Consider the following 23,013-nt stretch of genomic DNA (forward strand, 5'->3'; position numbering starts at 1 on the left):
TCCATCCTGCTGCAAAGGCCTGAACCTTCATTTCTTTGGAAGTCCTCTGCAAAGAACTACTTGAGACTGGGGTCCAAGGCGTTGTATTATATGGAATATTTAAGTAGCCTCATTGAACATGTCTGGCCTTCGTGGGGATATGTAACCTGACAGGTTGGGATTGGTGTGCTCATGTTCTCCTGGCCCTCCCTTCCCCTTTAAAGAAATTTGATGCTTTTACTTCAGTCTGTCCCTGGTTCCCATCAAGATGTGGGACTAAATAACATTTATAATAATTTGAGAAAGAGAGAATTTGGGGACAGGGAAATGAGAGAGGTGAGTGGGTTGTCAGAACTGGACCTTTTAGCGTTGAACCTTGGGGAGAGAAAAAGAGGGACGATGCTGTGTTTGAGAAGGAAGGAAGGGAGAAAGGCTCAGTGGTGGGAGAATCAGAGACACAGAGCCTGCTGGATCTTGCTGCCCCAGCATGGAGTTCCAGGGAGGGGGACCTGAAGCCAGTAACCTATATATTAGGGAAAGGGTTGGAGGAGACCCTCTGGTAGGCAGTGAGGGTCTGCCTAGGTGATGGCGGACCATGTAGGTTTGAAATGGAATCCTCAGCTTTTCCCATCAGGAGCATTTACTTTACTCTGCTTCTCAAGAACTGTAAATGTACTGGAAAAAACAAGTTAACAAGCAGGTCCCTCTCTTCAATTCTGGGAGACAGCCATGCTATATGAACTTAACAAATATATTTTAAACTCTGCTGGGTTTCTGATTACAAAAGTCATGCTTGTTCATTGTAGAAAATACAAAAAAGCATCTGGAAGAAAGTAAATATCACCTAGAAGTCCTCTTCTGAGTGAAGGCCGCTGGGAATAGGCTGGTGGTAGGCTGTGCAGTCCACACACACATTTCTAACAAGCAGGATTATCATACCTATATCATTTTGTAACTTGCTTTTTCACTTCACAGTAGATTCTGAACATTTTTATATGTCTTTACATATTTGCCCCCAACATAATTTTTAATGTATGGCACTGACTCTTAGTTGGTTCTTTCTGGTTACCGATGCTGCTGGGAAGCTTGGGGCCGATATGGATTCACCAGCTTTGTGCTGCTCCACGTGGAAGTTGTCTCTGGTTTCTGCCTCCCTCTGATCTGCTCTGTCTCAGAGATTAGAGAGCCCTATCTCCCTGTCAAGGCTAAGAATGCTTCAACCCCTCTCTTGATCACATTCCCTTCAAGAAACATGCTTGCTCTTCCCCAACCCCATCCCTGGTTTTTCACGACCATGGTTACATCCCTAGCACAACCCTTAATTCTTCCCACTTAGTAGACCATCATAAGAGAGTTCTTATTTATCTTCTCCACTCCAGTGTCTCTGCTCCAACCTGTTTTACGCATTGTTGGCATATTAATCATATTAAATTACAGCCATGATCTCTCCTCTGCTCAAATTCATTTAGTGTCTCCCCACTTCCAACCACGCCAGGTTCAGACTCCCTAGACTGGCAACCAGGGTCTTTTGTATATGGCCTCCTGTCACATACAAGGGAGGAAACTTTAACCCTTCTCTCTGTCTTCCCACCAAATTCGATTAGTCACAATCTCCTGTTGATTCTACCCTGCTCTTATCTCAGTGATTGGCCCTCCTCTCTACCTGCTTTGCTCCTGCCTTAACTCATGCCCTCCTAATCCTCTGAACCACAGTAGACTTGTCCCTGGCTTTCCTGCCTCCAGTCCTTCCCCCTCTACATTGCTCATCATGCTGCACACAGAATATTCTAAAGTGAAATATGACCATCTTACCCTTCCTTAAAATCTTTAATGGCTTCGCATAGCATTTGCAAGAAGTTCCCAATTTCTTAGCGTAACCTAAAGGCTCTTCCCGATGTGTGCCCCATCCCATGTCCCTTTATCACTGTTTGGATGTTGATCTTGAGTCGCTCTAGGTGCCTTCAGTTCCCTGCTTACCCCAGAAGTACTGCCCTGCCCTCTTTTGTCTCCCCACCTTCCCTCTCCCTGCCCTTGGGGTAAGCGTCCATCCTAAGTTCTTCCCCAGCATCTTGTTCTCTCCTTGATCTCTGGCTCCAATCATATTGCATTATAATTGCCTTTTACTTTTCTGTAAAGAGACTTGTGCTCCTTGAGGGCAAAGCTATTTTTTCATTTGTCTTAATATTTCCCCAACAGCTGGCACAGGGGATACAGCAAGTTCATTCAATCATTTTTGGTGTATGAATGAGTGGATAAATATCCAAATGTTATGTATTAATGCATCAAGCCTTCAGACACGGAGAGAATGGGGCAGTGGGTGCTGACGGTCCCTCATGGACAATGCCAGCAAAAGGAGTTTGATAAATAATTAGTTCTATCTAACACACAGTTCCCATGATTGCTCTAAGTCTTCATCCTTCCGTCTGTGCTTGGGACTGTTGATACCTACACTGCTTCTGGCTTTCTACGTTCAGGGTTTCTTTAGGTGTTTGCATGTGCATTGTGGCTGGAACACTGTGTTGTCGGCTGTGATCCCAGAGGCGGAACCCCTGCCTGGGAATCTGAATGGAGTCATGACTAACCCAGGGCCACTTTGATCTTTGCCTATGATTTGATAGTGATGGCAAAAGCAGTGATGATGATGGTGATGATGGAAAACACACAGAAAGTTTTATCTGTATCCAGTTCAGGCAGGGGATGTGAGTGATGCCTTTATTCTATACTGGTCACACCTTGTCTACAATAAGCTTGACATGCCCCTGGTCCAAGTCACTAAACTCTATTACAGTTGCCTTTTAAGGGTCTCTATGCTTTTATTCAAGGCTCACACCACAGAAACATACAGATTGCTTTGCCCTTCCTTTTAAGACCCTCTAGCATCTTCCTGTTGCATTTGGATCTGAGGTCTTTTTAATGACCTATAAGGTCTTACCATGATCTGAATCCTGCCCGCCATTCCCACTCTCCTTTCTTCCTTAATCACCCCATTCCAGCCACTGTAGGCTTCTCTTTTCCCCTTTGGCATCTCTTCTTGTGCCATTCCCTCTGCCTGGAATTCTCTCCCTTTGCTCTTTGCACGACGGATTGCTCCTCTTCCTTCAAGTCTCAGTTTGGTAACCCTGACCATCCTTTCTAGGGGAGCCCTCCACTGTGCTCTGTCACTGTATGCTTCCCATTTTCTCATTTTCTTCATAGCATTTCTCACTAGCTATAACTATGATTTTATCTTTTGGTTTACTTGTTTATGGCTACTCTTCAAATCTAAGCTCTAGTACTTACCAGTTGAATGACCTTGGGCAAATTACAGGCCGAACTTTCACCCCAACATCCTCATCTGAAAACGGAGATATTTTTCTTGAGAGCTATTACTCTGTGCCAGGTACTGTGCTAATCACTTATTATGGATTTATTTAGGTCTCCCAGGGGCACAGAGAGAGAGTACCCAATTGCCCAAGGTCACACAGCTAGTTAATGGTGGCAGGATTTGAACCCATTTACTCTGGTTTCAGAGTCCACGCTCTTTACTGCTTTGCCAGGCGAAGTGCAAATGTTCATGGACCGCACAAATGAGAAACTTCATCCTGAGCCCTCCTGCTTTTTCTCTGAAAGCGTTTTGCATCATACCAGGAGCATTTACCAGCTTTCTAGATCCATCTAGAGTGCCTGAATGCCCCCCACCTTGCCCCACTTACCCTCTTTGGAAGAAAAAGTGGCTTTTCTGCCCCCTGAAGGCTGGAAACCAAGCCCCAGTCCCCAGGGTGGCCCTGATGATGTAGAAGCAGAGGCCCCTGCCTTTGTGCATTGGTAGCAGCTTTCAGACAAATATGCCATGTGTGCTCCTGACTGCATCTGCTGCCTACAAATAGCCAGCTACAAGGAATTCACTCCAGGTTAATTCTTCCTTTCTTTTCCTTGACAAAAGGCAAGAATGGTGAGGGGAGGAAAACCTTTACTCTGAAAAGAATTGCAAAGTGCAGAGCCGGCTTACTGTTCCACTGATCAGTTCTGAGGACCCAGGAGCCTGACGGCAGGGGCAGGGGGCTCAGCCCAAGAGGACCCAGGGGCCGAAGCCCCTCTTTCCCTAGTGGTCCTGCCAAGAGCCCGTGACCCAGGGTATGAGAGGTGCTGCAGAGAGACAGGCTTTGCCTCCTGGCTGCCGATGACAGATGTCATCACACAAGGGTCCACATTTCCATTTCCAGAGGCTGCTTCTCTTTATATTATGAACAGAGTATGTTGAAGGTCTGTTGGGATTCCTTTGAGCATCCCTCCTAGTTGATGAGCCCCACCTTCGGGGCTTTGCCTGCAGTAGCTGTGCTCCTTCTCTGCTCTTCGTTCTACCAAATATGTCCCTGTGAACCAGGCATGCAGCGAAAATCTCTTAAATGAATATATAACCCTCAGTGCCTCTCAAATGACCCTGAGCAAGTCTCCTCTACAGGGAAGGGCATCATAAAGAGAGGAGGTGTTGTGAACAGACACACAAGATCAGGGAATTGTGTATGTGATTAGGAAATCATGAGCCTGTGAATTTGGCTGTAGGTAGGATACAAGTGAGGAGTGCATGGGTTATCCTTTTGATGCCCCCGTTATCTTTTTTTCTTAATCTATTCTTTCCCTTTCTTGTCCCTGCTCTGAGCTCCAGGAGGCTGACTTCTGTGGTTTGATCACATGGGGTTCCTTGCCCTGTGGTTTGCTGCTGGAATTGACCAATAGGAGGCATGGCAAGCCATCAGGGGATGGGAAGAAGGGGAATTTGGGTTGTTGTCAACCAAGCTGGCTGAGGTTCTGGCAGAGCTGCAGTCTCCCAGTCCTCTAGTGCCACTTCTGTCATAGGCTCACCTTCCTTCAGCTGCAGCTCTCACAGGGATCTGGTAATACTGTTCCTACTCCTTGCTCTATAACTTCCTAGCAGCAGTTATGGCTTCTCACTGGTTACTGGTCCCTATGCGACTCACCTTCCCTGCTGGTTCCCTAATCCCTACTCACACCCTTATAAACAGTCCCCTGAGTGAATTCTCTGTAGTTGAACACTTTAGAGTGTGTGCCATCTATTTCCTGGTGGAACTCTGACCGATACAGAAAGTCCAGGGAGACTAGGCTAGAAAGATGGCACTTAGCTAAATTTTGGAGAACATTGAGGTCTATGCTCAGGATTTTATATATTTTTGATCAGGCAACTTGGAAATCATTCAATGTTTCTGAACACAAGAAGGATTTGACCAGAGGTACCTGGCAACAGTCAAAATGAAGAGCAGTAAGTGCAGGAAAAGGTGCAAAGGTGGAGAAGTGATGAAGAGGGGGGCTCACTGGGTGTGTGAGACATGGAGAAGGAGCCTTCAAGGTTGGGTCCACGTCTCCAGGACCAGGATGATGGGGAGAACAGTGGTGCCACAGCAGAGCTGGGAAATGGAGGGGGGAGCCGCTGCCACATTTGGTTGAAGTTGAGAATGCCTCAAACCTTCCTCTATAAATTGTGGTCATGGTGGTCCACCTCGGAGGGACTGTGGTAAGACGAACTAGTTCCTCATCACCTCCAAGCCTGTTATAGTTCAGAAAATATTACACAGAGATGCTGCCCTTCTGTGGAGGGGGGCTACTTAGTAATCATCCAGTCCAATTTTGGTACCTTCGACAGTCAATCCACAACGGCCATCTGGGGTTTGCTCAGTAACAATGAGATCTCAGATACTTTTGTAGATGTGGTTTTTATTTAGAATTGAGATGAGGAGGCAAAAGTACATATATGAGGACACCTTGAGGGCTACTTAGCTTAATGAAGAGAAGGCTGAGGGCAAAAGGAGGTTCATTCTGGGCAATGCCAGAGGGCAGCTCTGAGATCCATGAGTAGAGGTGCCAGGAGGTAGGCTTCTACCGATAACAGAAGAGGCTTCTAAGGATTGATTCACTCTGCCCATGGGTGCGACAAGCCTCTTACAGAGTGGTAAGTGCCTGGTCCTGAATGGGACTAAGTTGAAGCTCAATGCTTCTGGTCAGAGACTCTGTAAAAAGACTTCCTTATTGGGCTATAAATCAGGCTAAAGAGAGTCACATTCTATTCCATTGCCAGCAGTTACAGCCCAATGACCCCATGATTCACCTCTCACATAAGCACAGATGCAGAGGTGGGTTGATGGCCACAAGGCTAGAGCCAGCAGTGTCCAGAGTCATGGCCTTTCATTGCAGGTATGTTCTAGAAGGAATCAGCAGGGCAAAGAGCAAACAGAAATCCCTCTGTGGGTCTGAAGTTGGTAATATCCTGTTTCCTATCAATTCAGATGGACAGCGTGAGTTTGATTGGTCACCCACATGGGGAGGGGGATATGCAGAAGAGAGAACAAATGTGCTTTGATTCCCTAGTGGTTCCACCAGCTGAGGAATTTCAAAGATTTCTTTTTAAATCTCAATCGAAATGGGATGAAAGAAATGTGCTGTGATGAAAGCATGTCTGCCATGTAGGAAAGGTGGCAGGTGAAGAATTTTTTGCTAAAAGGGGGCAAAGAAGAATCTCTTTGGGGCAAAGGGTGTTAAAAAATGATACATGCTTACCTAGAACCATATCTTGAAGGAATTCAGAGATTTTTGTACCTCCATCTTCCATTTGATAAATCATACATATTATTTATAAGTTGAGTTCAAGTTTACACATTTTCCTATGTGCATCATTTCATTTTATCTCATGAGGCGGGTGTGACAAGTGATACTCTTTCCATCAGATGAGCAGATGAGCAAATTGAGATTCAGAGAGGCCAGGTTTCCTGTTCAAGGTCATGAAGATGATAAGTAGATGAGCTGGGCTTTGAACTTTAACCCTGTATTCTTCCTGCCCCATCATAATGGGATATTAGATTATAACCTAACACTTATTGTGTATTTATTTTATGCCAGACACTGGGCTAAGCATTTTACCTGGGTTAGCTCATTCAGTCCTTACAACAATCCTCATTTTCCAGAGGTGGAAACGGAGGATGCTCTCCCCAGCCTCTGGCTCTACCAAAGTATAGACTGCAGTTTAGTCTCAAGGTTGTTACAGGCTAACCTTATCTCTAACACTAGGATGAAAAAGATGTCAGTAGTGTTCAGCTCAGGTGAGTATGTGAATGTCTGTGTGTGTATGGGGTATGTGTATGAAGAGCTCCATGCTTTATCTATAACTGCCTGCTGGCCACCTCTGCTTGGTTATACTCCCAGAAATAGAAATATTCCATTTCTCAGACTAAACTCATTATCTTTTCCCTAACACTGTTCCTCCTTTTGCCTCCTCCATTTTGGCCAGGTGCATCACTCAGGCTCAACATGTGCACTGGGTATTGGTGTTGAAGACCTCTGGACTCTACTTCAAAAATATTGCTCATAGCCTTTCCAGCCTTCCCAGTCCCACTGCTGTGTCTTGGGTCAGACCCACATTACCTGGACTTTAGCCGTCGATGTCTAATGGGGCCTCTTTCCTCCTCCTCCATTCCCTCCCAGTCCACTCCTCTTGAGATTGTCTCAAGTTATAGTTTCCAGAAACATGGATCTTATCCAATTGTTCTCTTTTTCCAAAATCTTCATTGGCTTCCTGTTATAGTCATTCATTCCTAAGATGCTAATTGAGCAACTGCTAAGTGCCAAACACTCTTTTAGGTGCTGGGTGTACTGGAGTGAACAAAGGAGTTACAGAGACTCATCCTTGTGCAGCTTGAAAAGCGCGCTCTTCAGCCTAGCATTCAAAGCTGTCTGAAGTTTGGCTCAGCTCAGATTTCTGGCCTTTATCGTCTCTCCACACATCTGCAAGTAATATCTACATCTCTTGTCATCCAGTCAAACTGAGCATTCTTGGTGTCCTTTCTTTGTGCCTAGTTGGGCCGTTACCCAACTGAAACTGGAGTTCCTGCTCACCTGTTCAGATTTCCTGTGATCTAACTCAACTGCATCTCTTCCTTGAATTCTCTCCAGACACTGACCCTCACTTAACAACTCTGGTCAGAATTTATCTCATCTATACAGTGTATGGACTTTTTTTTGGCCCTGCCTCGAGGCATGTGGGATCTTAGTTCCCCAACCAGGGATCGAACCCATGCCACCTGCAGTAGAAGCGTGGAGTCTTAACTGCTGGACCGCCAGGGAAGTCCAGTCTCACCTGTACAGTGAACACAATGCTTTTGTACGTTATGGTCATGATCACCGTCTGCATTATTTCTATACGTGTCTGTCTTCTCCTTAGAGATCCCTAGGCAGAGGAATGTCTCATCTGTGTTTGTATTCTCAGAACTTTGCTCAGTCCCTGGCACTCAGTAGGTGCGTAATAAATATCAGCCACTTTGAAATGGTTAGATGTAGAAGTTCTTGATAGGACTCCCTACCTTGCCATCATCTACCACCCCCTTAAAAGCTCCTTAGCAAGCTTACTCACACAGATAAATAAGTCTTGCCCAGCGGTGTAGAAGTGTGGGATGGCACCTGTCAACCTCTAGGTGGCAATGTTACTGTGCTCAAAGTAAGGTGGTGTGCCTCGTCAGGAAATTATATCCGCCCCTTAGGGTACCGGGCTTCCTTCTCCTCTTCCTCCCTCTCTGTTTCCCTCCATTCCTTTCTTCCTCTCTTTCTCTCTCCCTCTCCTCCCATGTCCACTGCTGCTCATCCATTAAGTCTCTTCGCAGACTCTTCAAAACACCAATATGAGGTTGTAAGGACCGAGGCAAACAAACAAGGCCTCCTGGAGACCCCGCCTTCTTCCTCACACAGTCGGTGTAGAATTTTAAATTAATTTCGAATATATTGCATTGACATTTTGGAGGTGTGGGTAGGTATGCTCTTCAGAGATGGGAAGATAGAAAGCAGGTGTTTTAGAGGCAGTCAAGGAAACCATTCAAAATGGCCTCACACACATCTGGTGGTCTTCATCCACGGCTGGATGTGTCACGGGTGCTGGAAGCTGAGGGAGCCCTTGGTTGCACCGGGCAGATCCGAAACAGGCTTGTCGACAAGTTGTAGGGAGGCCATGAGGCTGTGTCAGCCGAGGGTGTTTCACTGCAACCCGGGACCCAGGCGGGCTGGCAGAGTTAGCTGGGAACCCACCTCGGAGGAGGAACAGAGGGCAGGCGGGGGGGACGTGGGCAGCAGAGCTCCCGAGAAGGCAGGGCCCTGCAGGCGGGCTGTGCTCTCTGGGAACAAATCTAAATCTCTACCTGCCTGTTTTTCCATAGTGCCCACTGCTTGAAAAATTCAGCATTTCAAAGCGGGGCCAGTAGAGGAGGGAACTGGTAATTTAAGCATGAAAAATGTCATTTTGCCTCAGAGCAGACTGCCTTTCTATGCCCTGGCTCCTTTTGTGTGGCTTGGATTTAGGCATATCTGGAAGATCATTTGCCCAATACTAATAGGAAGGCTCACTGTGCTCACTTGTTATGAGATGTAATGGGAATTCCCCTCACTGTGAGACTAGCAGCTGCCTAGTGCCACTGGTTTCTATTTTCTGTCGCCAAGAAAACCTCTCTCTCTTTCTCTTTAATACACACACACACACACACACACACACACACACACACACACACACACACCCAAGCCCCCTGGATTTCCACTTATAACTTTCTCTTTGAAACAATTAAAAGTCCATTCGCTTTCCTCCAAATCCCATTCTTAGATTCTTTTCCTGCCGAAGGTTTTAGGTCATTTGGTTTAGCAGAGAGGCCCTTTTGTGTGCCTGCAGTTAATGAATCCGACTCTTTCCTCCTGCCAAATTCCTCAATATCTTTTACTTTCTGAACATGAGCTGTGTTTTCTGCTCTTTTCTCCTTCGAGTGGCATGTGTTTAGTTATACGTAACTTTGGGGAGCCATGCATTTATCGTTCAGTACTTGATTCCACTGTTATTATCTATCATTAAAAAAATTGGGGTTCAGCTTTAAAGGAGGTTTAGAAATTTACTTGATTTTTCTGTCTCCTTATAAAAGTATGTTCCTTTTAAGAAATCTTTGTTTTATTCTGTCTCCTATTCTCTGATTGGTGCCATTGATCACTGCTATGCTTTGGGTATTTGGAGGCCCATGTGTTAGGTACCATGTACTCCTGAAACTGGTTGGAGCCTGTAGCTCTGTTGTCTGTTGGAGAGTCAACCTCTTCCTTCTCTACACTTTAAATATGGGGAAGAATGAACAGAAGCATCCCACAGATGGATCTGGAATTCAGTCAAAGTCTTTTTTTTTTTTTTGGCAAAATAATACCTTTATTACCTATGATCAGCAGATATATTGCTCAATATTCTCTCCATGTTTGGAAAGAATTTCAAAATAACAAAATAATTTTATATGCCATACAATTCAAAGCAGAGGTGGGCTCAGGGGACCACTTCATTGTTCACAGGGTGGGCAGAACCCTCTGTCTCCAAACATTTTTTTGAGCTAGTTGACTTTCTGCTGTGAGTCTTGGTTCCAGTCTTAAAACCCCAAGAGGTTAAGTTCACCACCCAAGAGGGCTGGAATTCTCTCAGCCATAGGGATAAGGTTCTGGTTCAGAGGTGAAGAGAAGGCTTCCTGGAAGGGACCAATAAAGCCTCTGAAGCAGAACCAGGAGGAGACAGGGGCAGAGGGCACTGGGGCTGAACCAAAGGGGCCTGATGTGGGGGGAGGGGGAGGAGTCCTCTCCTGATCCAGCATTTCCCTGTGTTCACCCCTGCGTCTCCACTCAGTAGAACAGGGGCTGCCTTGGAGAAGCAGAAGCTGGTAAATCTGATGCAGGAACTTTCTTGTAGTAGCTTCCAGAACCTGAAGACAGGGCCCAGTAGGGCTTCGACTGGACCCAGGAGATCCCAGGATGCCAGGGAGCTACAAGTGCTTGATTATTTTTTTTTTTTTTTTGAATTTTTGAATTTTATTTTATTTATTTTTTATACAGCAGGTTCTTATTAGTTATCCATTTTATACATATTGGTGTATATATGTCAATCCCAATCTCCCAATTTATCCCACCACCTCCACCCACCCCCGCTGCTTTCCCCCCTTGATGTCCATACATTTGTTCTCTACATCTGTGTCTCTGTTTCTGTAGATGAATTGGTCAAAGTCTTAAGAGCTCTCCAAATCTCCGTGAACAAAATAATATCTTTTCTCTTTTTCTTGTCTTCTCTGATGGTTTCTCAAATGTGGCTCAAACTGCCTTGTGCCTGGGCCAAGGCTGGCACCCACTGTAACTCCTTGCTGAGTTTCTCTTCCTGTTGTAGGATTCCTTACAATTTAACCAGTGAACATAAGGAAACTCACTGCCCACCCATGTGAGATGTGTAAAGCCTGCCCACTGTGCCTCTCTCTGAAAAGGCATTTCTAGCAATTTTCTAAAAAATTGGCTGTGATGGAAAATGAAGCTATTCAGGAAAAGAAGTGATGGCCCAAAGGGCACCCAACAGCCTGAGGCGTGGCTGTGGAAGAGGGATCGGATTGGCTTAGTGGTTGTGAGGGGGTTTCCAAGTCGGTCAAATTTGGGTTCCAATCCCCAGTCTGCCACTTACTTAGCCTCCCTAGGCTTCCATTCTTTATACGAAATAGGGAGAATCATAGCACCTCAAAAGGTTATCCTGAGGATCATATGACATAATGCAGGCAAAGTTCTTAATACAGTGCCTGGAACATGCCACGTGGCCAGTGAATGTCATCTGTGATCTACGATTAAGACGACTCTTAAGGCTGGAAGGTACCTTAGAGATCATCTACCATCATTATCTACCATCTCTTCCAGCTGAGCCGAGTCTCTCAGGCAGCTGTCCACAGTCACTCAGCAAGCTGATGACAGCAGCTTCTGCTAGAAGGCAGGTTTCCTTACCCTAACCCAGCATGCTTCCTCTTACAGTTGCAAGCCATAGGCCTTCCACCCTCTTCTGCTGATGGCAGTGGGTGGTGACACACTAGTTAGGATTACACAGTCATTCATTCAATAAATATTTATTGAGAAGATGCTATGACAAGTGTATACAGATCCTATATTCAGCAATCCTATTGTGTCATTGGGAGAATAAAATATGCACCAGTAACTAAACTTCAGAGCATTATAATATAAAAAAGTACCTTGGAAGGCAGAGAAAAGAGGCCACATAAAGCTGAAGGATAGGGTAACACTCAGTCAACACTTATTGGGTCCCTGTGATGTGCTAGGCATGATGGGGCATATAAATTTAAGAACAGGAAGTGTCTCCAATTTGTCTTTGCATACTCAGCAGTATCTAACATGGTGCAAGCACGTGGTAGGTAGACAAGAAATGTTTGTAGGGAGAATGACTATCCTGAGGGCTCTATCTTCTATTATTAGCCTAAAGGTCATCATGAGGACTGGCTGGCAGGACCACTGTCTGTGTTGCTTCTTCCTCTTCTGCTTGCTGCTCTCTTCAGTTCTGTGCCCGTAGGTGCCCACGGCAGGACAGTGGCCCTCAGAATTTAGCCCTGTGGTGGTCACCATAATTGCTCTGCCTTACAGAAGACTCTGCTTGAAGATGTCTGACTTCTCGTGGGGGGCCATTCTCTCCTTTCCATCAAAGCCCTTTCCATGGGGTGTCCTGCACCCCATGCCCACAGTGCTCTGTGCTATGCTAATCTGATCAATAGTTCCATTCTGTGGTGTTATTGCCCAGCTTGGCTGCTTTGTCAGCAAGCAAGATGAGAGGTATGATCTGATTTCCAGTGAGTTCTGCTAACTTTGGCTGGAGGATCAAGAGGATCAGTGTGGGTAGATTTATTCCTCAAATAATCCTCCCCAGACACCTGTGCTGGCTGTCTTTGTGGAGCAAATGGATATCGTCAGTGTTATTGATTTGACCTTTTCCCCCTCTCTTGGTGGGCAGTGTCTGTGTCCTCACCACTCCATTCTCTCAGGTGCAGTGAGACAAGTTAGAACCATTTCTAGGAAACCCATGCTCTTCCCTTTGGCATTTTGGAGAAAGAAAAACATTTTTGACACGAGCACAAAATGATGGGGTTTCAGTGCCCCATATGCAGCTCTGATTGTGTGTCACACTGGCCCCCATGGAAAACAATTTGGTGGACATAGTTCTAATGCAGGCTTTTATTTCTGATGGAGGTTCCTTCTCTGCTGGGTTGGGCTTTTCAGTGATTTGTGGGTGGTACACAAAGGGGAATGTTCTCCTTTTTCCCTTATTCTGCAGCAGGGGAAGAATGTGGGCTCAGAGAACTTTCTTTTTAGTCTAGTAGTTAAATTGCCGCTGTCAGTGGCACTGTATATTCCTCACATAGTGGGTGGGGAAGGGAAACGTGCTCAGAAGTATCAAGCTTGTGTAGCATAGTCAATTTTTAAAAGAATAATCTTTATATTTATTTGGTTTTTTTATTATAAAACTATACATGTTCATTAGAGAAAAATCAGAAAATCAAATAAAGATAATCAAGAAAGAATTATTAAAATATCACAGTGCTAACAGCTTACAGATATTTATCTTTTTTGACTTAGCCTGGCCACTTTTCGGGATCAGAGGACAGAAATGGCATAACTCCTTCTCCACCACTGAAATAAAAACCAAGGCTGCTCTATGTGAACTGAAGTTAATAATAAAAATATCTTGTATTTGTATACTTTACTGAAGTTACAAAACACGCTTAAGTATACCATCTTATTTAATCTTATAATGACCCTTTGATTTAGGTTATTATCACCCTCATTTTATAATTAAAAAACCCCTGAGACTCAGAAAGGTGTGGTAACTTCCTCCAATTAAATAGCAGTAAATGGAAGAGCTGGGATTTGAACTGAAGTTTTTTTATTTCAGATTCAAGTGCAGTTTACTAGATTCCAGTGGCCTCATCATTTTATGGAGCCCTGTGTATCAATCAGTGATTGCTACAATAATGCTGTATAACAAACCACCTCAAAGTTCAGTGGTTCACAACAAATATGTATGTTATCACTTATGGGTCTGCAAATTGACTGCAGTTAGCTGATTTAGCCTGGCCTTGCCTGGGAGGCTCTGCTTCAGGCTTCAGATTGGCCATATTTGGCTTAAGCCTGTGTCTTGTGTTCACATCTCTTCCAAGTCGTGTTCATTCTGAGGACCAGATGGAAGAAGATGCTCTTCTTATGGCAAATCAGTGGAATGCAAGAGCTACGCTGAACCACATAAGCACACTGAAAGTCCTTATTCCTACTATGCCTGGCCATGTTCCATTGGCCAAAGCAAGTCACACGGCCAAGCCCATGCAATGAAGAAGGTTATAATACCCACAATGGGAGGGGAAGGGGAGTGAATAATATAATTCATCACAATCTGGCCTCATATTCATTGTTCTCCTGTATGCAAAATACAGTTACCCCCATCCCAACACTCTTAAATTACTCATCCTATCTATATCAGGCTTGATATCTAAGATCTTGCAATTTCACCAAATCCTGATATGGCTCCTATTGACTGAGACACTTAGGAAATAAAGAGACAAGATATTTGCTTTCCAACCACCCAGCATACAATGTTAACAGAAGCAGAATAAATTCAATAAGTACTCCCATTTGAAAAAGGGAAGAATGGCAGCAGGCACATCACAGTCACTGATCCACAGCAGTTCTGAAATCCTGCTGTACAAGTGTAGCCAGGTTTTCTTATTGTGTAGGTGTAGAGCGTTCTTTTACTAGGCCAGGGGTTGACAACTTAAAGCACCAGCTAATAAATATTTTAGGCTTTGCAGGCCAGATGGTATCTGTTGCAACTTCTCAACTTGGTGTTGTAGTAAAAAGCAGCATAGAAAATATTTAAATCTGTGGGTGTGGCTGTGTTTCAATAAAACTTTATTTACTAAATCAGGTAACAGGCAGGGTTTGGCCTGTAGGCCATGGTTCACTGACCCCTGGAACAGGCCCTAGTTCTGTTCCCTGGAAGTGACTCACTGGTCCATTGTTCTCCATGTCTTTTGGCTCCAACTTCCAAGAGGTCTTTCTTTGTCCATCATCTACCATGCATGTCCACTTCTGAAGAGAACTTTAGAGAATACTCCTTTCTTTCTGGATCAGCAACTTTTTCAGCCTGCTTTCTGCTTATAGAAATTTGAGGACCAGAGAACTTTTGACATCTCAAACAGTTACAGTCTCAGGTTGATGACATTTTACCAATATAGATGTCTCAAAAGCTTTGCGAGTCTCTTATGTTTGATTTCAGTCAGCTCCATGTTAGTTACATCTATAATAAATTTTGAGAGATGCCTCTCTCTTGAGACTGATTTTGGCTACCTTGGGTTTGTTAAGCCTCCATGGGATCACGCTTTCTATCTTTCTAGGAGCACTTTGTTCAGCTGAAAAGAACTGATAGGCACCAATTCAGTCCTTTCAAAAGTGACAAAGGATGTGACAACTGCACCCTTGATATAGTCTTTGTCCTGAGGCTGATAAGATGGTAAAGCGAAAAACAGTTTTACTTTTCAAACCTGCAAGTCCTGGAATTTCTGGGCTTTCTATATTCTCTCACAGTCTTGTTGGCCAGCTGCTCAGTTACTTTATAAACTCAACTTTGTCTTGCGATACCTTACCCAGCTGGTAACAACCACACTATACTATCAACGTTCTACCCTGACACTTTCTTACTTAAGTTCATTAGGCACATTTTCTATCTTCCAAGTTATCACAGATGAGTTTTGCCAAGGGCTTCATCACTACATAACATGGGATGGCATGTTTCCAGCTCTCTATAACAGTTTCCTCATCATCTGCTGCCTAATCATCAAACCATAGTCACATATTTTAGATTTACATGATGGCAGTACTCCACTTCTGTTAACAATTTCTATGTTGCCCAGCTATTGCTATAATAATGCTGCATAATAAACTACCCCCAAATGCGTTACTTATAATAACAAGCACTTATGCTCGCATCTGCAGGTCTGCTGGATGATTTTCATTCAACTGTTCTAGGCTAAGTTCAGCAAGTGATCCTGTTTTAGGTTGCATATTGAATGGGGTTGGCTCCAGGCTATGTTTTGGGCTCAGGTCTCTCCCATCATTTCAGCCCAGCCTAAAAAGGGGTAGCAGCAACTTGGGGATAAGCTCTTCTTATGATGTTATCACTGGAGCACTAGCCCAGTTGAACTACACATTTAAAGTTTCTTCTTGCATCATATCCGCTAACATTCCAATGGACAAAGCATACGACATGGCCAAACCTAACATCAGTGAAACAGGGAAGCATACTCTGTCCACAGTGGGAAGGGGAAGGAATGAATTTTTTGCTGAATAATAATTCAAATGATCACACTAGGATTCACTTTCAAGATACTGGTGTCAAAAGAAGGGAAAAAAATGGACATTTATCAAATGCCTTATTCAAGGCATCTTGTTTTTCAATTTATTCCTCATAACAACTCTGTGACCAGGTTCTGACTAGTGAGATGCAAGTGATGTGTGCACTTCCAGACTGTATCCTTGAAAGAAATGGGCATGCTTTCCTGTTGCTCCTTTCCATCTCCTGCTGGCTGGGACATGATGGTGGGAATTGAGGAGCCTCTTTGATCCCCCAGTGGAAGCCACATGTTGGTGATGGTAGGCTGCTTTCCCAATTCATTATGTGAATAAGAAACTTTGCTCTTGTTTAAGTCACATTTAAAAAAAAATCTTTGTTACAGCAGCTTCCACTGTACATGATACTTCTAGATTGTTACACAATAGGGGAAAAACTACCTGGTTTAAACCACTGTATTTTGGGGTGTCTTTGTTAAAGGAACTTAGTTTGTTTCCCTTTTCTTTTTGACTTTTTATTTATTTTTTATCTTTAGTCTTATTAAGAGCATTACAAATTTTATTTTTTGTTTTTTTTAACTTTTTATTTTATGTTGGAGTATAGCTGATTAACAATGTTGTGTTAGTTTCAGGTGTACAACAAAGTGATTCAGTTTTACATACACATGTATCTATCTTTTTCAAATTCTTTTCCCAATTAGGTTGTTACAGAATATTCAGCAGAGTTCCCTGTGCGATACAGTAGGTCCTTGTTGGTTGTCCATTTTATTTTATTTACTTATTTATTTATTTATTTATTTATTTATTTTTTATTAGTTTCTGCTTTATAACAAAGTGAATCAGTCATACATATACATCTGTTCCCATATCCCTTCCCTCTTGCATCTCCCTCCCTCCCACCCTCCCCATCCCACCCCTCCAGGCGGTCACAAAGCACCGAGCTGATCTCCCTGTGCTATGCGGCTGCTTCCCACTATCTATCTACCTTACGTTTGGTAGTGTATATATGTCCATGCCTCTCTCTCGTTTTGTCACAGCTTACCCTTCCCCCTCCCCATATCCTCAAGTCCATTCTCAAGTAGGTCTGTGTGTCTTTATTCCTGTTTTACCCCTAGGTTCTTCATGACATTTTTTTTTCTTAAATTCCATATATATGTGTTAGCATACGGTATTTGTCTTTCTCTTTCTGACTTACTTCACTCTGTATGACAGACTCTAGGTCTATCCACCTCATTACAAATAGCTCCATTTCGTTTCTTTTTCTGGCTGAGTAATATTCCATTGTATATATGTGCCACATCTTCTTTATCCATTCATCTGATGATGGACACTTAGGTTGTTTCCATCTCCGGGCTATTGTGAATAGAGCTGCAATGAACATTTTGGTACATGTCTCTTTTTGAATTATAGTTTTCTCAGGGTATAGGTTGTCCATTTTAAATATAGCAGTGTGTACCTGTCAATCCCAAGCTGCCTAACTATCCCTTCCCCTCCTCTTCCCCCCACACTGTAACCATAAGTTCGTTCTCTGTGAGTCCGTAATAACATAATTGATATAAATGTAAACATATCTAATCTAATATGTAGCATACAATTAATATAATAATAACTATTATAATTACTACCAATCAAGTGCGAGCCATAGCCAGGGCAGATTATCAAGCTCTTCCAAGCTGTCAGTCTTAGTGCACAGGGGAGCGCCTCTTTCTTCTGCCTCCATATGGTAGTAGTTGCCTCTTCAGTGTAGTAGTTCAGTGTAGTAGTTGCCTCTTCCATCGTCAACTGTGGCCCACTTAGACTGCAACTAGGTTGTCTATAAGTTGTCCTGAGAATAGGGAGAGTTAGAGAGGTTTATGTGGGAGAACTCAGGCCTTGAGTGAGATATAGTGAGTGTGGTTGGGATGTTTCAGTGGTTTCCAAAATAAAATAGCAGAAGTGTTGTGTATTTTGTCCCCTTGGAAACACATAGTCTAGATTTTTAAATTATAGCTCAGTCCCTGCCAGACCCCTCTCAAATGCATATAGGTGGTTCAAGGAAAATTCATCACCATTTCTGGAAAAACAGCCTTACATTTAATAGCCTATGGACAGAAGATCAAGAATATTCTCTATGCATAAGAAGAATAGTATATTTTCATTATATATTCAGGGTTTATGGACAGATGTCATGAGACTGGCAAAAAGAATAGCGACTGTGCCTCAAAGAAAATCTGTCCTTTGTTCCTGCAATAAGCATTTATTGAGCATTTTCACAAGCCATGTGCTTCGTTGGGGATACAAAAATGAACGAGATGTGTTTTCTACCTATAAAGTGCTCACTATCTCATAGTTGCAAGAAGGCAACATATGTCATGCTTAAGAGAATGGACTCTGGAGTTGGTCTAGTTGGGTTCAATCCCTGGCTTTGATGCTTAGTAGCCTTATGACCTTGGGCAATTAAGTGATTTGTGCCTCACTTGCTTCCTCTGTCATATGGAGATAATAATGGTAATGTACTTCTTAGGGTGGTTTAAGCATTAAGTAAGTTAATACAGGTAAAGCACTTAGAACACTGGCTGGCACATACTACTTACATATTCTATGTTGTCCACTATTATTCACTAGACCGTAAGCTCTGTGAGGACAGGGTATCTTGTCTGCTTTGCTCACTGCTGTATCTTTAGCAGCTAGTCTAGGGCCTGGAACCAGTAGGCATTCAATAACTATTTGTTGACTAAACTCATAGGTATTCAATTTATGTTTGTTGAGGGAATAGATGATTGAATATAATGGCATTCAATCTTTCTGTTCCTTGCAGACCCACCACCCTCCAAAAATGGGTTTGACTGAGCACGTACTATGTTCCAGACTCCATGTGAATTGATTTCATTTAATTATCCACAAGTTTGATGAGTTAGTTATCATCAACACTATTTATAGATATGGAAACTGAGGCTCAGAGAGATCAAAGTAACTGGCCTGAGGTCACACGAATGAATGCTAATTGACAGATTCAGGATTTGAACACAGCGCTTTCCTACTCAGGTGCTTGTGCTTTTAAACCCCTGCTCTCTCCTGCCTCCTGATGTCCTGTAGATGGGCAAGTTGATGGTGCCATCAGTGCTCTCACATGCACCAACCTGTGTTTCCTTGTGCAGGTGCCATCTGCAGCATGCAAAGGGAGTCGGGCGCATTGGGAAAGAAAACACAGAAACCTGGTGTCTTGGCTGCCATGTGCTCTTCACATGGTTTACCAGCTGAGGAGTGGAGAGCGAGCTTTAGCTCTGAGCGCTGAACGGCTCGTTGCTTTGGCTGCTCCTGTCTTCCTTCATGTTCAGGAAACAGAAGATGCAGTTGAACTTGGAGCTAATGGGTTTGTTCCATTCATTATTTACCCAGGACAGTGCTTTATCACAGGAGCTCCTGAGTGTTTGACAAAGAAGAAGGACTCTCATTAGTGCCTGAGAGGTTATGGGCTGGGCAGATGGTGGCTGTTTTCTTCTTTTCATGGACAGAAACACAAATGTCTCAGAGAATGTAGTGGAAGCTTAAATTCTGCAGACTTCAGCAGGCAGGTCAGACAATCCCTCTCTCTGCCCCTTTCCTTATCTTTTGTTAAATGTAAAATAAAACTCTTTCTAGCTGCTTGCTGTCAAGTTGGTATTTATAGGCAGTACAGTCCTAAAGGGACAAGAGAGAGCAGCAGTTCCTAGATGTACCTTGATATACATTCTTGACTTAGCAGCTGACCCCAGCCCTGTGTGAGTAGATGGGGTGGGGGTGGGATCTGCAGGAGACCCGGCACCTTTAATCATTGGCAGTGGTGTCTTTATATAACAAGGTGTCATGTAGTGTCAGATAACTCTAGTTAATTAAATCTAGGTCTTTCGGGCTTCCCTGGTGGCGCAGTGGTTGAGAGTCCGCCAGCCGATGCAGGGGACACGGGTTCGTGCCCCGGTCTGGGAAGATCCCACATGCCGTGGAGCGACTAGGCCCGTGAGCCATGGCTGCTGAGCCTGTGCATCCGGAGCCTGCACATCCGGAGCCTGTGCTCCGCAATGGGAGGGGCCACAACAGTGAGAGGCCCGTGTACCGCAAAAAAAAAAAAAAAAAAAAAAATATATATATATATATATATATATATATATATAGGTCTTTCATCTCCAGGAACAAATGACTGGAAGAACTTGATGACTTGATGATTTAATAATATCCTCATGTTGGATGGAAAATAATAATAATCACAATAATAGTAAACACACTGATAACAATAGATAATATTTACTGAACGCTTCTGTATGCCCATATTGAGCTAAGGGCTTGGCAGGCACTATCTAATTTAGTCATCAGGACAATCTTATGAGGGTTTCTTGTAACAACCATTAAGCACCTGCTATCTGCTCTTCATTGTTCTAGGCATTTGGGATAGATCAGTAAGCAAAACAGTAGGGAAGAATAAACAATAGATGAAATAACTGAGTTATATGGTTTGCTAGAAGGTGATGAGCTCTATGCAAAAAGAAAAAGTAGAGCGGGGAAGAGATTATTTAGAGTCCGCAGAGGGACAGTTTGCAGTTTCAAATAGGGTGTCATGGAGGAGGTGATGTTGGATCAAAGACGTGACAGAGGTGAAGGAGTGAGTGGTGCAGAGAACTGGAGGAAAGGGAGCCAGCAAAAGCCAGGGCTGAGAGCACGCTGGGTACTTCTGAGGAGCGGCAGGGGGAGGGGGGTGGTGCAGTGTGGAGTGAATTGGGGGAGGGGAGCAGGAGATGCCACCAGAGAGGCGACGGAGGCACAGGTAGTGTAAGAATGTAATGAGCCATCAGAGGGTTTTGAACAAAAGAATATGATCTGACATATTCTGGCTGCTGTGGTAGATGATTAATTTATCATCCCTATGTTATAGCTGAGGAAACTGGGATTTAGGTGGGTTCACCTGTGCAAGGCGACAGAGCTGGTAAGTGCAAGAGCGAGACAGACTTCCAGGTCTACCTGATTGCAGACCCCATACCTTTTTTTTTTTTTTTTTTTTTTTTTTGCGGTACGCGGGCCTCTCACTGTTGTGGCCTCTCCCGTTGCGGAGCACAGGCTCTGGACGCACAGGCTCAGCGGCCATGGCTCACGGGCCCAGCCGCTCTGCGGCACGTGGGATCTTCCCGGACCGGGGCACGAACCCGTGACCCCTGCATCGGCAGGCGGACTCTCAACCACTGCGCCACCAGGGAAGCCCCAAGACCCCATACCTTTAATCACCACACTCTATTATTATATAATAGACTCAACACTACCATTTCCCGCAAACAGATGAGTTTCATTTGCTCCTCTTAAGTCTTCCCTCTGCTGCACCTGCCCCTCTGCTCCCTGCCCAACCGTGCTGGGATGTGGTAACTTCTGTTCAATCTTGTAAAAAACTTTAATTTCTTGCTATCAATGCATCCCCTTGCGTGTTTGTTTATTTGCAGATTCATTCATACTAAGAGGGAATATTTTGAGGTCCCATCTTTCTCTTTTGTTATCCCACTAAGGGGGTGGTGAGTGTGTGAGGATCGTGTTTTGGTCCATGGCCACTTTGGGACTAGCAGAACCATTTCGGGCATTGGCCACTCTTAACATCCTCTTCAATGTCCTGGGGAGTTGATGACAGTGGGATCATAGCCACTCAGTGGGAAGTCGGGGCTTGTTTCATTCCTTTTCTTGAAACTAGCACTTCTGTCTCAGTAGGGGCCCCTTTAATGAATCAATTAAGGAGGGCATTATTATTGGAAACTGTTTTCAGCCCAGTTAAAACCTTGCTACATGTCAGTTGCGATAATAAAATTGAGTTAAATCTCAATTTTTCTTTATTAGGGTGTTTATTAGAAGATTGAAACGTTCATTAGCAGGAGTAAAGCCACACATCCATCTTCTGCTCATCAGAAGCACAATGGAACCTGTATCGCACTTAGGGTCAATGCGGTGACCTTTTTTTTATACGTGGAGCTGAGTTCAAACTCTGCTTCTGCTGCAGGTAAAAATAAATTCTTCAGGTCCACAACTCTCGGTAGGGAATTTTCTTTTGCCTTGTGTGACCATGGAAAAGTTGACTATGTTTTCTTGTTTAGAAGTAAGATAATGGGTCAATATTTGCTATATTGATGAGCCAAATATAAAGTCTGGGGATGATAGAAGCTCATGCCAGAATTTGTAATTAGCTCAAGGACTAAAAATCACAGATTTTGGAAGCTTTATAAGCTTTGGCCATAAATATTTTCAAATATATAGAAAAGCCTAAGGAGCAAATTGTTAACATCCATAGATCCCTCCAGCCTTATCAAATCTTAACATTTCCCTCATATTTACTTCCACATTTTTTTGTTAAAGCATTATGGATTTAGTTGAAGCCTCTTGTGAAGTCCTCTCTGACCGGATTACCTGCCTCTACCCTGTTCCCAAGAGTTAACTATACTGTGACCTTGGTATTTGTCATCCCTTACAAGTTTTTATACCATTACTCTACATAATGTATATGTGTATTTATAACAATACATAGTATTGTGTTTTTTTAACATCTTTATTGGAGTATAATTGCTTTACATTGTTGTGTAAACTACCAATGGCATTTTTCACAGAACTAGAACAAAAAATTTCACAATCTGTATGGAAACACAAAAGATCCCAATAGCCAAAGCAATCATGAGAAAGAAAAATGGAGCTGGAGGAATCAGGCTCCCTGACTTCAGACTATACTACAGAACATACTATTGTTTTGCTTGCTTTCAAACTTTGTATAAATTTTTAGCATATAGTGTGTATCTTGTGTATATCTTTTTGTAGTTTGCTTTTACTCATGCAATATTTTGTTTTTGAGATTTATTCATGTTG

The sequence above is a fragment of the Hyperoodon ampullatus genome, assembly GCF_949752795.1.
Source record: "Hyperoodon ampullatus genome assembly, chromosome: 2".
NCBI lineage: Eukaryota > Metazoa > Chordata > Mammalia > Artiodactyla > Ziphiidae > Hyperoodon > Hyperoodon ampullatus.